Here is a 12,921-nt window from a genome sequence, read left to right as displayed (position 1 = left end):
GGTTCCAAATAAGGGCTGTGATTGGCTATTGGTTGTGTCCAAGCCAGAAATTCAAAAATAAGCTCCTGCTTTGAGGCCACTGAGAGGCTGAGAGCAACATCCAAGGGATTGGGGAGCAACATGTTGCTCACAAGCTACTGGTTGGGGATCACTGCACTAAGGAGTGGCTTGCAATGCTTACCTAACACTTATAAATGACTTGAACACCAACACAGTTAGTTGTACATTGAGTATTAGATTTCAGACTACTGCTACCTCTACTATAAGGAATGGCTTTAACCCTATGCCTATCCCAAATTGGCTTGTAGACTAATGCCTATGCAACCCATGTCCCTGGACCACGCTCAGGATCCGACAGACAACAAAACATTTAGCCCTAAATTAAACCCTAAAAAATAATAGGGCTAAAATGCCATGTTTTATATACTGAACTGGGGGTCACCATCTTGGAAAGTGTCTGTGACAGTGGGCTCTGAGCAGCTGTTGAGCAGCTAAGCTTAGGGGTCGTCAACAATTATCAAACAGAAAATGAGGTTGGCCTATAATATAAGATGATGCTACAGGGCTGATTATTAAATTCTGATGCTAATTGCACTGGTTTCTGTGCTGCCATGTAGTAATTATCTGTATTAATCAGCCTTATATTGTGCCATTTATATGCTTAGTGTACTACCGGTATATATTGTCAGGGCCGCCATTAGAAATCACGGGGCCCCGTACAACAAAATTTTTGGGGCCCCCTGGGCCCCGCCCACACTGACGACCAAGCTCCGCCCCATATCCCGCCCACATCGCAGTTAAAAGACCACACAGACATCAGCGCTAAAAAAGTAACCCCCCCACACACAAATTGTAAAAAGCTATTGATGGTCAGGGCCCCCTTATAAAAAAAATTGGGGCCCCAAAAAAAAAAAAATTAAATTTTTTTTTTTTTTTTAAAAACATTGGTGGCAGGGGCCCCCTTATGAGTTAAAAAAAACTTGGGGCCCCAACAAAAAAAAATGTAAAAAAAACTAAAAAATAAACAAACATTGGTGGCAGGGGCCCCCTTATAAGTTAAAAAAAACTTGGGGCCCCAACAAAAAAAATGTAAAAAAAAACTAAAAAATAAACAAACATTGGTGGCAGGGGCCCCCTTATAAGTTAAAAAAAACTTGGGGCCCCAACAAAAAAAAATGTAAAAAAAACTAAAAAATAAACAAACATTGGCGGCAGGGGCCCCCTTATAAGTTAAAAACAAATTGGGGCCCCAAAAAAAAATTTGGAAAAAAAAAAATTTTTTTGAAAAAAAAAAAATGGTGGCAGGGGCCCCCTTACAAGTTAAAAACAAATTGGGGCCCCAAAAAAAAATTTAAAAAAATAATTTTTTTTTGAAAAAAAAAAAAAAACTGGTGGCAGGGGCCCCCTTACAAGTTAAAAAAATTTGGGGCCACCAAAAAGAAAATTAATTTTTTTAAAAAAAAAAAACCAAAAAAAAACAATGGTGGCAAGGGGCCCCTTACGAGTTAAAAAAAAAATTGGGGCCCCAAAAACAAAAGTTTTAAAAAAAAAGATTGGTGGCAGGGGCCTATAGAATATTAAAATAATACATTGGTGGCCAGGGGATTAAAAAAAAAAAAAACACAAACTGGTGTTCAGTAGAATTGAACTCATGGCTTCAGTACTTCAACTTCGCCTCCTTTCGTGACTTCGGGTCTTTTCACCGCTTCAGGACTTCAATTTCGGCTGTTTTCGTGACTTCGGGTCTTTGCGCTGCTTCAGGACTTCGGCTTCGGCTGTTTTCGTGACTTCGGGTCTTTTCGGCGCTTCGTGACTTCGGCTTTTTCCGTGACTTCGGGTCTTTTCGGCGCATCGGCTTCGGCTTTTTGGCACTTCCGCATTCGGCACTGAAGAGGAATGACGTACGGCTCGGGCGCTCGTAAGGGGGGCCCGGATCTTCAAAAAAATGCAGCGCTGCCGGGCCCCCCTTCATGCCCGGGCCCGGTACGCTTGTCCCCCCTGTCCCCCCCTGATGGCGGCCCTGTATATTGTGAGTGGGTCCCTAAGCTCAGAAAGTGACAGAGCATGTTCAGTGAATTAGCAGAAAAGAAGACAGGGAGCTACTGGGGCATCTTTGGAGACACAGATCTTTACTGCTAAAGGGCTGTGGTTGCCTTGGGCTGGTACAGAATCCCAAAACATAATGTGCAACATTTCTAACTACTTCTTTAGTTTAATTTTTCTTATCCTTTAAGCCTTGCTACATGCACCTGAATTAAAATATGCCATTTTAATAGTAGGCCCTTTTTTTGGGGTATATGCACCAAAATCAAGTAACAGCATGAAATAATTCACTGACATCTAAATGGCGCAGACAGTAAAATGAAACATATACAGAACAGAGTCACATAGTTTTACCTTTAAAAATGAACTGTGAGAAAAGTATAGTGTGCTCCGTATACATAATCAAATGCCACTTATCCAGCCAATATATGTTGGATATTTAATGATTTGATCATTTTGCTACTGAAATAAATGCTGTGGCGTGCTGTAATATAGCATGTGATGTAGATACAAAGTCTGCTCCACCTGTACACTTTCCACTTGAAGGCATAGGATGACCAGATCTTCTTGTAGGATAGACTGACTACAATGCAATAGGACAACACCACAGTTTATTTATGCATGTATGAGCAGGCAACTGATTATTAATTAATGAGCACAATACATTTTGCAAGCATATAACAAAGTGAATACAATAGAGTCTTAAACAGCACCAATTTTTGGAACCCAGACATTTTCACCCGCTGCCTGAACCGACCAACAGCTGTCTTATCTGCAACCCTCTAACCACAATTAAAGGAACAGTAACACCAAAAAATAAAAACATTTTAAAGTAATTAAAATATAACAGTGTTGCTATGCATTGGGAAAAGTTATGTGTTTCCTTTAGAAAGACAACTATAGTTTTTGTAAATTGGCTGCTCTGTAGCCACGGGGGGCAGCCATTCAAGATAAAAAAAGGAGAAAAGGCACAGGATACTTAGCAGATAACAGATACGCTCTGTAATAGAGTACAATGGGATTCTACACAATGCATTTGGTATATGCTATGTAACCTGTGCTTTGAATGGCTGCCCCCATTGCTAAACTATATATAAACTATAGTAGTATTTCTAAAACACACACACTAGTTGTATCAGTGCAGGAAACTTCGAGGAAACTTCGGAAAACTAAGCACCGCGTGAGCATTAGGGCAGGCGATTTTTCATTATAGCGGATGTGATGACACGCGAAGGCAGTTCGCGCAGAAGAAGAGGCGATTAGTCAACAGGCGACTAAATCTCCTTGTGTGAACTAACCATTAAGCTGCAAGTCACAGTTTCCCCAAGAGACCTGCTTATCTTAAATAGTTACAATTGTAGCTTTGCTTATCTTAAATGGTTACAAATGTATAGTGCAGCTGCCGAGTATTCTGGGTCTCTTATTTAATTACATTGCAGAAACACTGTATCTTTTTCTGGATGTTCAGTGCAGGAAATCAAAGAGAACCTCTGGCTGTTGCCATAACAATCCAGGACTGCAGGCTGAGCTGTCAAAATGGGACAGGTGAGAGGTGTGTTATTGAGACTAAGGGCAGATTTATCAAGTATCGAATTGTTTTTTTTTGTTTTTTTTAATCAAATTTAACTAGGGAGTTATTAAAAAAAATCTAATTTCCCTTTCATGCTCTGGCCCTTTTAGAACTCGAATTCGACTATTTGCCACCTAAAACCTAATTGCTGTTAAAGTCAAAGGGAGACGTCCAGGGATCAATTTTGAGTTTGGAGAAAAAAACTCAAATGAAGTTTTTAAAATCCAAATCGAATTCGATTAGACTTCGATTTGAGTTTTTGGGTCGATGCTATAAAAAATTAGATTTTTATAATAAATTTCCATTGGTCGAATAGAAATATATATGTGCCTCTAAGTGCTATGTGAAGTATATTGTGCTATAAATGTCTGTTGTTCCGCATATTACTAAATGTGCTATTTACACACATATACAGTATAATGTACCTACCAAAAACAAAGCAATACACAATGGACTCCTTTCATCTAAGGAAGCTCTGTACACACACACGTCCCATTGTGCTAATATCAAATGAATGGAGAGAGCAGTACTGAGACCCAAGAAGTGGCTCTTGCAGAAGTGACAGTAACAACAGAATATAAATTGCTCTAACTTGAAAAAACTGTGTTAACATTGATTAGCAAGGAAACCTATAATATAAATACTGTTGTCATGTGCGGATAATTTGAAATATTCATAAAAACATGTTTAAACATTCTGAAGCCTTTCCACAACTACAATATCAATAATGCCCATACCAATTCCCCTAGCAACCATGCAGTGATTTCAATAAGAGACTGGAATATGAATAGGAGAAGACTTGAAAGAAAGATGAATACTCAAAAGTAGCAGTAACAATTAGGGGCAGATTTATCAAAGGTCGAGGTGAATTTTCGAATGAAAAAATTCAAATTCCGAGCTATTTTTTGTGAACTTCGACTAGGGAGTAGTCCAAATTCGAATATTGAAATTTATCATGTACTAAAAATTGACTTCGACCATTCGCCATCTAAAACCTGCCGAATTGCTGTTTTAGCCTGGGGACCTCCTAGAACCCATTTGGAGTCAATTGGTGGACTTGGGAAAAACTTTGGATCAAATTTGATTGAATGCGCTATTAATTCGATTTGTATGATTCAAATTTGGCCAAATATGGGCCTATTCGATCGAAAACGGACCTATACAACCAAAAAAAACCTTTAACTTAATTTCGGTTGGTCTTTTTGAATTTGAATTTCGGCCCTTCATAAATATGCCTCTAAATGTGTAGCTTTAAATAGCATTTGTTTTTTAGATGGGGTCACTGACCCCTATTTGAAAGTTGGAAAGAATCAAAAGAGAAAGTCAAATAATTAAAAAAAAAACTAAAAAAAAGTAAATAATGAAACCCAATTGAAAAGTTGCTTAGAATTGGTTATTCTATAAAAGTACTAAAAGTTAACTTAAAGGTAAAGTTAACTTTACTGCTTGTGCTTGCTGACCAGCAACCTGAACCCAAGGGTGTCAAACTATTGTGTGCTTTACTATGGGAGAAAAGAAAAAGGATAAGAGGGTTGAATGAGAGTTGGGAGAGGTTACAACTAAAAGCCCTAAAAATGTATAAAATATTTTCAAAACACATGCTGTTCTGAGAATGAACAATTTTGCATGGCTAAATTATATTATATTATATACCCTGTACCGGTAATGCTCCGATTCAGACTATGTAAACCTTCTAGTAGTTAGTAGTTCTAAGGAATCAGTTGTTACCCCTCCATAATTAAACGGGAACTATCGCGAAAATGAAATTTTAATATAAGCTCCTGCATACCGAAATAAGAAACTTTCTAAACACAATCAATTAAAAATTCTGTACCGTTTCTGAAAAAATTTAGTTTATCTTCACTAGAAGATAAACTCAGTTTGCCTTCTAGTGAAGATATCCGTTTCTCTTCATTCTGTCTTCATTCAGGAGTTGGGTGTCAGATGAACGATCCAATATATTTTATGGGGGGGGCTTCTTTTGCCTAGAAGATGTATTAGAGCTCACTCTATTAAAATCACCAGAAATCCTGTCTCTACGTGCAGAATTTGTGCAAAAGGCAGTTATTTTGTTTAATTTTGTTTGTACTGGAATCAGTTATTTGAGTGGGTTTCTTACTTCGGTATGAGGAACCTTGTATTAAATTTTCATTTTCGCAATCGTTCTCCATTAAGGGACTGCATAACTTCAATGTATTTACTGTAAAGAATCCCCCTTCTCTGCTAATGACAACATTTTCTTTACTTTACTCGCAAGGGATGGATAAATAAATCTCATTCCAGCAAGCAGTTATTTATAAGATAATTCTGCCACCTAAAAGCTAGTTGTTTCTTTTCTATACAGGCGACTAAATCGGAACCGAAACGGATACCTAAGGTTAGGTGTAACCCGAGATTTATAAAATGTAAAATGAGTAATGAATGGGAACGGTTTTTTTTAGTGGTTTAAATGGTCAGTACTATGATTAACCACTAGAGGGCCTCCAAAGAAAAACTTTGACCAATGAATGTAATATACAAGTTTGTAAAGGTGTTAATAAACCACTATTTTGCCTCATTTTTAATGTGTAATGGGTTTCAAATTTATATTTATACAATATACAGTAATATCAGTCAGTTTTCCTCCAAATCTGTTAATCAGTTGACATCTGATACATGACTTTCTAGTAGACAAAGTATGAAGATCCAAATTACGGAAAGATCCGTTACTCAACAACCACAAATAATAAAAACCAATTACAAATTGTCTCAGAATATCACTTTCTATGTGAAAACAAAAAGTTCATTTAAAGGTGAACAACCCCTTTAAGCTAAAGCAGTTTCCTAAAGGAGAAGGAAAAATGACATCACAAGTGGAAGCTAAATGTCATGTAAATGATTAGAATCACCACCAGTCAGGGCCGCCATCAGGAGGGGACAGGGGGGCAAGTGTCTCGGGCCCAGGCATGATGGGGGGCTCGGCAGTGCTGCACTTTTGAAAGAGCCAGGCTCCCCTTGTGAGTGTTGGAGATTTGCGGCCAGCCGAAAATGCGGAAGTGTCGAAAAGCCGAACTCCTGAAGCGGCAAAAAGACCCGAAGTCACGAAAACAGCCGAAATAAAAGTCCTGAAGCGGTGAAAAGACCCAAAGTCACGAAAGGAGGCAAATTTGAAGTCCTGAAGCCACAAGTTCAATTCTAATGAACACAATTTTTTGTGGGTTTTTTTTTTTTTTTAATCCCCTGGCCACCAATGTATTATTTTAATATTCTATAGGCCCCTGCCACCAATGTTTTTTTAAAAATATATTTTTTTGGGGGCCTCAATTTTTTAAACTTGTAAGGGGGCCCTGGCGCCAATGCTTTTAAAAAAAAAACTTTTATGGGTAGCCTTAGCGCCAATGTTTTTTTTTTTAGAACTTATAAGGGTTATCACTATGACTATCAATAGCTTTTTATAACGTGTGTGTGGGGGGGGGTTACTTTTTAGCCCTGATGTCTTTGTGGTCTGTTAACTGTGATGTGGAGTTGGAGGGGTCTGGGGCGGGGCTTGGGCACTGGGGTGGGCGGGGCCCAGCTGGCCTGTGATTTCTAATGGCGGGGGTCTGTGATTTCTAATGGCGGCCCTGCCGTCAGTGCACCCTTCAGTGATTTTACCTTTCCTTTTAAGGTGGGCAAGAAAAGGACCAATAAAAAGCTAGAGTAGCTATCTGATAGATTCCATGACCAGGTCAAGGTACAAGTCTATTTGGACACATCTGTTAGGACTTGCCATTAAGAAGAAGGGCTCCAACATTTAGGAAGCCTAAAATATACCATGAATAATAGAATTTAATTAGGAGTGAGACCTCTGCACAGTTCATATTTATGGCAACAGCATAAAGGAAGTGAATGCAGCCAGGGCCTACATGCAATACAAAGAGAAAGTGGGGAGCTGAAGTCAGACCATGAAGCTGAACCCCTTGATTGGGCCACTGCTCCATATAAAGAATAAGAGATTTTCCAACAAAAAGATGAAATGGGGAACAGAAGAACTGTTTTTTGTTTCAAGGCAAAAAAAAATCCAAAAAAAAAATCACTGCATGTAGATATTTTAGATTAAACCTGTATTCCTATATATAGCTATACTTAAAGGGGATGTTCGCCTTTAAATTACCTTTAAGTATGATGTAGAGAGTGATATTCTGAGACAATCTGGTTTTCATGTTTTTTATAGTTTTCCAGTTATTTAGCTTTTCATTCAGCAGCTCTCCAGATTGCAATTTCAGCAATCCAGTTGCTAGGGTCCACATTACCCTAGCGACCATGCACTGATTTGAGTAAGAGACTGGGATATGAATAGGAAAAGCCTGTATAGAAAGATGAGCAATAAACCGTAGCAATAACAATTCATTTGTAGGTTTACAGCGTATTTGTTTTTAGATGGGGTCAGCGACCCCAATTGGAAAACTGGAAAGAGTCAGAAAAACAAGGCAAAAACTATAAAAAATAAATAATGAACACCATTTGAAAAGTTGCTTAGAATTGGTCATTCTATAACATACTAAAAGGTCAGGTTGATCTATCCCTTTTAATCCTGCACAATACAATAATTCTACCACCAGGCCTAAGTTTCTGATTGTCAGATTATTACTTGAGGGTTTGCAATATTATTTTCACACTCCAAAAAAAAGTGTTGTTTTTTGTTACCATATCTTGGTTGGCATGTAGAGATATTTATATAATACACAACAGCCATGAATATCTTGTAAATTATATCCCTATAAGCTGTGAGTTCTGATGTCATCAGTTATAAATGGTGAGTTCTGATGTCATTTCTGTCACATGACTCACTGAAACTTGTGTATTATAATAAAGTACCCCCAGTTGCAAAATATGAAGATATTAGAAGTTACCTTCTTTGGCCTCGTGTTTTTATATGGTCATGAAACTCCTTGGTAACTTAAATATATAAAGTTATATTATATATATATATATATATATATATATATATATAGATATATATATATATCTATATATATAGCAAATTTGAGTACAGTGCACACGGATAACCGAAAAAAGCAATGCCTGTGTGCTGGTTACATGTGTTAATAGTCATAGGCAAGAGAGAAAAACCGCACCAACGGGTCTTTATACAAAAATAGAAAACCTTTTATTCAACGTTTCGGCTCGACCGCTGGAGCCGTCTTCAGGACCAAAAATAAAAAAAAAAAGACGGCTCCAGCGGTCGAGGCGAAACGTTGAATAAAAGGTTTTCTATTTTTGTATAAAGACCTGTTGGTGTGGTTTTTCTCTCTTGCCTATGACTATATATATATATATATATATATATATATGTAATTCATGTGATGTAGGTGTATAATCACATTTACTTTACAGTGCTACGCAATATGTTGGCGCTATATAAATACTTGTTAATAATAATAATAATGTCCTTATATTTTACAAGAGGGGGTACTATATTCACTATATAAACGGTGCTTAGTGATGTCATCGGTTATAATCGGAGCTTAGTGATGTCATTTCTGTCACGACTCACTGAAACTTGTGTATTATAATAAATAACGTATACCCTATTGCAAAATATGAGGATATTAAAACCTTCGAGGTACATGACCTGGATCAAAGCACTCAAGCCTTGTGTTTTATATGGTCATGCAACTCCTCGGTAACTTATAATATCCTTATATTCTACAAGAGTGGGTTCTTTATTCACTATATTATTCTGTTCAAAACATACCCCACATTTGCAGGGTATGTGTTCACAGGGTTGGACTGGGGTGGCAGGACACCGGGAAAAAACCTGCTGGGCCCCACTGGCCTAGACCCAATTTACACAGCCTCCACCTGATGCGCTGGCGGGGGAAGCGGCAGGAGATGCAGATCGGGATTCTGGAAAGGGGGAGAGGGCCTTGATCCGCTAGCCCTCGTGGGCCCTGCTGGCCTAGACCCAGCCACGCTCCTGACTTTCACCCCCCATAAAAGCACAGGTAGGCACAGAACCAAATTTGCAGCTCGGGAAGGGGCCCTAATGCAGCCCCTGTGGGCCCAGACCCCCCCCCCCAGTCTGATACTGTGTGTTAATTTAAAAGTTAAAGCAGATGAAGTTGAAGGCAACACCCCTTATCCCAGAGGGCAGGGGCATAAGGAGGTAAGGGGGCCCCATGAGGCCCTAATTAATGATACATTTCAGAATATATTGGTAAAACAGGACAATCTCTGATATGTTTGGGGCCCTAAAATTAACTTGCTGTGGGGCCCAGTAGCATCTTGTTACACCACTGCCAGAGGGTCCAGTGCAAATGCCCCTTTCACTTATTTATAAAAGAACTAAACCCTAAAGTAAAAATAAACTCTATTCCCTACCCTACATCGATTCCTCTCCCCCAGCCTAAGTGTTACCCCGGGCAAATGCCCCTAACGTTTTACTTAGCCCTCGGTGCAGATTCATGCATCTGGAGTTCATGGGCGCCATCTTCATCCGATTTGGTCATCTTTGGAATGAACCAGGCGCTTCAGCAATTTTCGGCGCACGCAAAACAAAAAATTGCTCCTACTGCGCATACGCCACGCCGGTCTCTCTCTGAAGAAGGTGAAGATGGCGCCCGTGAACTCCGATGCCTGAATCTGCACCGAGGGGTAAGTATAACGTTAGGGGCATTTGTCCGGGGTAACACTTAGTCTGGGGGGAGGGGAGTCTATGTAGGGTAGGGTTTTTTAACTTTAGGGTTGAATTCTCCTTTAAAACTGCTCTCCTGGGTCCCAGTAGGATTGAATTAACGTGCTCATTTAACTTGGGAGGGGGAGGGCTGTCCGTTTTACATTACAACCCGAAACTTTCCTTTTCTAATAAAAAATCTCGTGCCATTCTGCGAACACATGCCCTGCCGTAAAACCTAAGCGTCACAAGAAGCTGAAAGTGGCTTTTAGTTTGAGGCAGTGCGTCCAGGAGGGACGTATACACCCGACAAAATAAATAAACCTACAGCGTTCTCCTCAGGTGTCCCCCCTCACACAAACACCCCCTTCCGTCACATGATCCCCGCATCACATGATCACCCTGAAGGTAACATCTTCTCCGCCTTCAAACTCCCTGCAAAGAGCAGGAAGAAGCGCCTCTCTCTCCGATTGGCTAATACCTTTGTTCGTCGTCGTTCTCATTGGCCAGCGACGGTATCAATTTACTTTAGTGATCCCGCCTTCCCCTCCCCCTTGCTAAGCCTAGTGTAACTTACACCTCAGTGTCAGTGGACTGGGCTGTTGTGCTGGAAAGGACGTTTCTAAGGCAGAATTGTAGGGGGGGAAAAAAGATATGAAACCGGCACGTTTGTGGGCTGAGGGTACTGCATTTCCTGCAGCTGGGAGCAAACTTTGAATGTGTGTGTGGAGCCCAAGGAAGACTGGAAGGGAAGCTCTAAGGAGAAGATGCTGACATGCCAAAAACTTGGAAGGAGAAACTGACTGGTGATATATTAATGAGCAGGGACCTTTCTGAGCATTTGTAATGGAGTAATGACAGATCCAGGCAGGCTGGACCTTGTTTTGCTATGTGTATATGCTTTCTGCTTCTATTTGATTTTATATCCAGACATGATATAGAGAAGTGCAGCACCTCGTACATTATATGGGCTCACTCCAGTTTCTTTCAGGGTGACTGTAGCAAGTCACATAGACAAACGTGTGCATGTGTGACAGATTCAGAGACATTTATGTATATGTAGGCAAAAAACTGAAATAACGACTTTTAATAGATATATATATGTATGTATCCGAGTTTAAATAGAATAGCGCATAGGTCTTGTACAGGCCTTACTTGTAACGTTTTTACCCGTAATTTTATACATGTACATGGAAATTAGTAATATATGTATATAATAGTGTACATACGTTTGTGTGAGCGCGTATTTATCACTGACATCCTACAAGCCTGGCATATACTACATAGGCCTGACACTGAGGACTTTGTAACAGGATCAGGTGTGTAGGAAAGGTCTGCTAGGGATAGACATAGTGACTCAGTACTGGTTTTGGGGGGTGTGCTTGTCTTCCCAGCTATGGATGATAAACTAGAAGAAATATTTGGAGATGAAGTGGAGAACAGATCGATGGAGGTCTACGATGAGATGGTTACGGCCATGGCTGGAAGTATCTATTCGGAACTGGAAAAACTGATAGGAGACTATGGGCAAGGTGCTGTCACAGGCCTCATGCCCTTATTGGTGACTGTGCTGGAGAGTCTGGAAGTGACCTGTGCCCAAGCTCGTGAGCGAGAGGAGCAGTTGGAGTTGGTACAGGAGGACAAGCAGAGGCTGCTGATTCAGTATGAAAGGGAACGCGATGGGAGAAAACGATCTGAGGAGGTAAGAATGGCCATCTTCATAGTCACCTAGTTGGCTGTTTCGAGTTTTTAAGTACTCCCACTTGTATCTAGTTCCTGTAGGGTAATGCTCAGTCTTTGTAAATCTGAAACAAAAGGTGGTATCATATTATATTATACATTATCCTTAAAAATGGTGCTTATTGATATCAACAGTTATATGTAATGTAATTGTTTTTAAATGTTAGGAACATGGAGTTCCCTAAACTGTATAAAAGCACACGACCTGCATAGTGGCAGGGGGTGCTTCATAATTGCTCTGACAAGTCGTGTTATCTCATTGGTTACCAGCATTATAAGGCACACGGGGGCCGAAATCTGCCTCTTAAAATACACAGGCCGATTTCAGCCCCAACACGGGAATTAGCCACCTCTTCCATCTGCATCCAGAACTGTTATGTCGTCTCCGGTGCTAACAACACTCGGTTGACGAAGAAACACAAGACTTTACATTACACTCCGAAATCAGCCAAGCGCGTTTGCATCAGAGCTGACACAATGGTTCCAGATGTGAAAGGAAGAGGAAACTACTGCCCGTGTAGAGGCTGCAATTGGCCTGCGTATTTCAGCAGGCTGATTTGGGCCCCTCTGTGGCACTAGCCTTAGTGCAATGGGCACATAAGTGTGCTTAGGTTGCCCCACCATCCTTTGAGTTAAAACTGTTAAACTAACATAGGGCATAGGCCCTTGAAAGATTCCTTCCAGATAATTGTTTCTGCTGACGTCACATGCACTAGTCAACTAACCCTGGAACTAGTCATGCAAGACTCTTCGGTATTAATAACACTGGGGATTTTTGGCAGATTTAGTTCCTTTATTTCAAGACATGCTGCACATATGGAAGGTTTCAGTTGCTAAAAGCAGAGATCACCCAACCAGTGTCTTGTAAGCAAACTATTGGATGTTGCTCTCAGTGTCCTCAAAGCAGGTGCTTATTTTTGAATTCCTGGCTTGG

The 12,921-nt window shown here is 40.1% G+C and overlaps 1 pseudogene across 1 annotated transcript in view; it reads left to right on the top strand.

The window, feature by feature from the left end:
- The first annotated feature begins 10,640 nt into the window (after window positions 1-10,640).
- Window positions 10,641-12,921, top strand: part of LOC108696683 — a 58,955-nt pseudogene continuing 56,674 nt past the window's right edge. The window contains exons 1-3 of the transcript XR_005962503.1: window positions 10,641-10,762; window positions 10,948-11,053; window positions 11,642-11,949. The product of XR_005962503.1 is annotated as a C-Jun-amino-terminal kinase-interacting protein 4-like (transcript). The remainder of the gene's footprint in view (window positions 10,763-10,947; window positions 11,054-11,641; window positions 11,950-12,921) is intronic.

This window comes from Xenopus laevis, chromosome 7L (assembly GCF_017654675.1).
Source record: "Xenopus laevis strain J_2021 chromosome 7L, Xenopus_laevis_v10.1, whole genome shotgun sequence".
In the NCBI taxonomy this organism is placed as follows: Eukaryota; Metazoa; Chordata; class Amphibia; order Anura; family Pipidae; genus Xenopus; species Xenopus laevis.
This window is presented reverse-complemented; position numbering and strand designations above follow the sequence as displayed.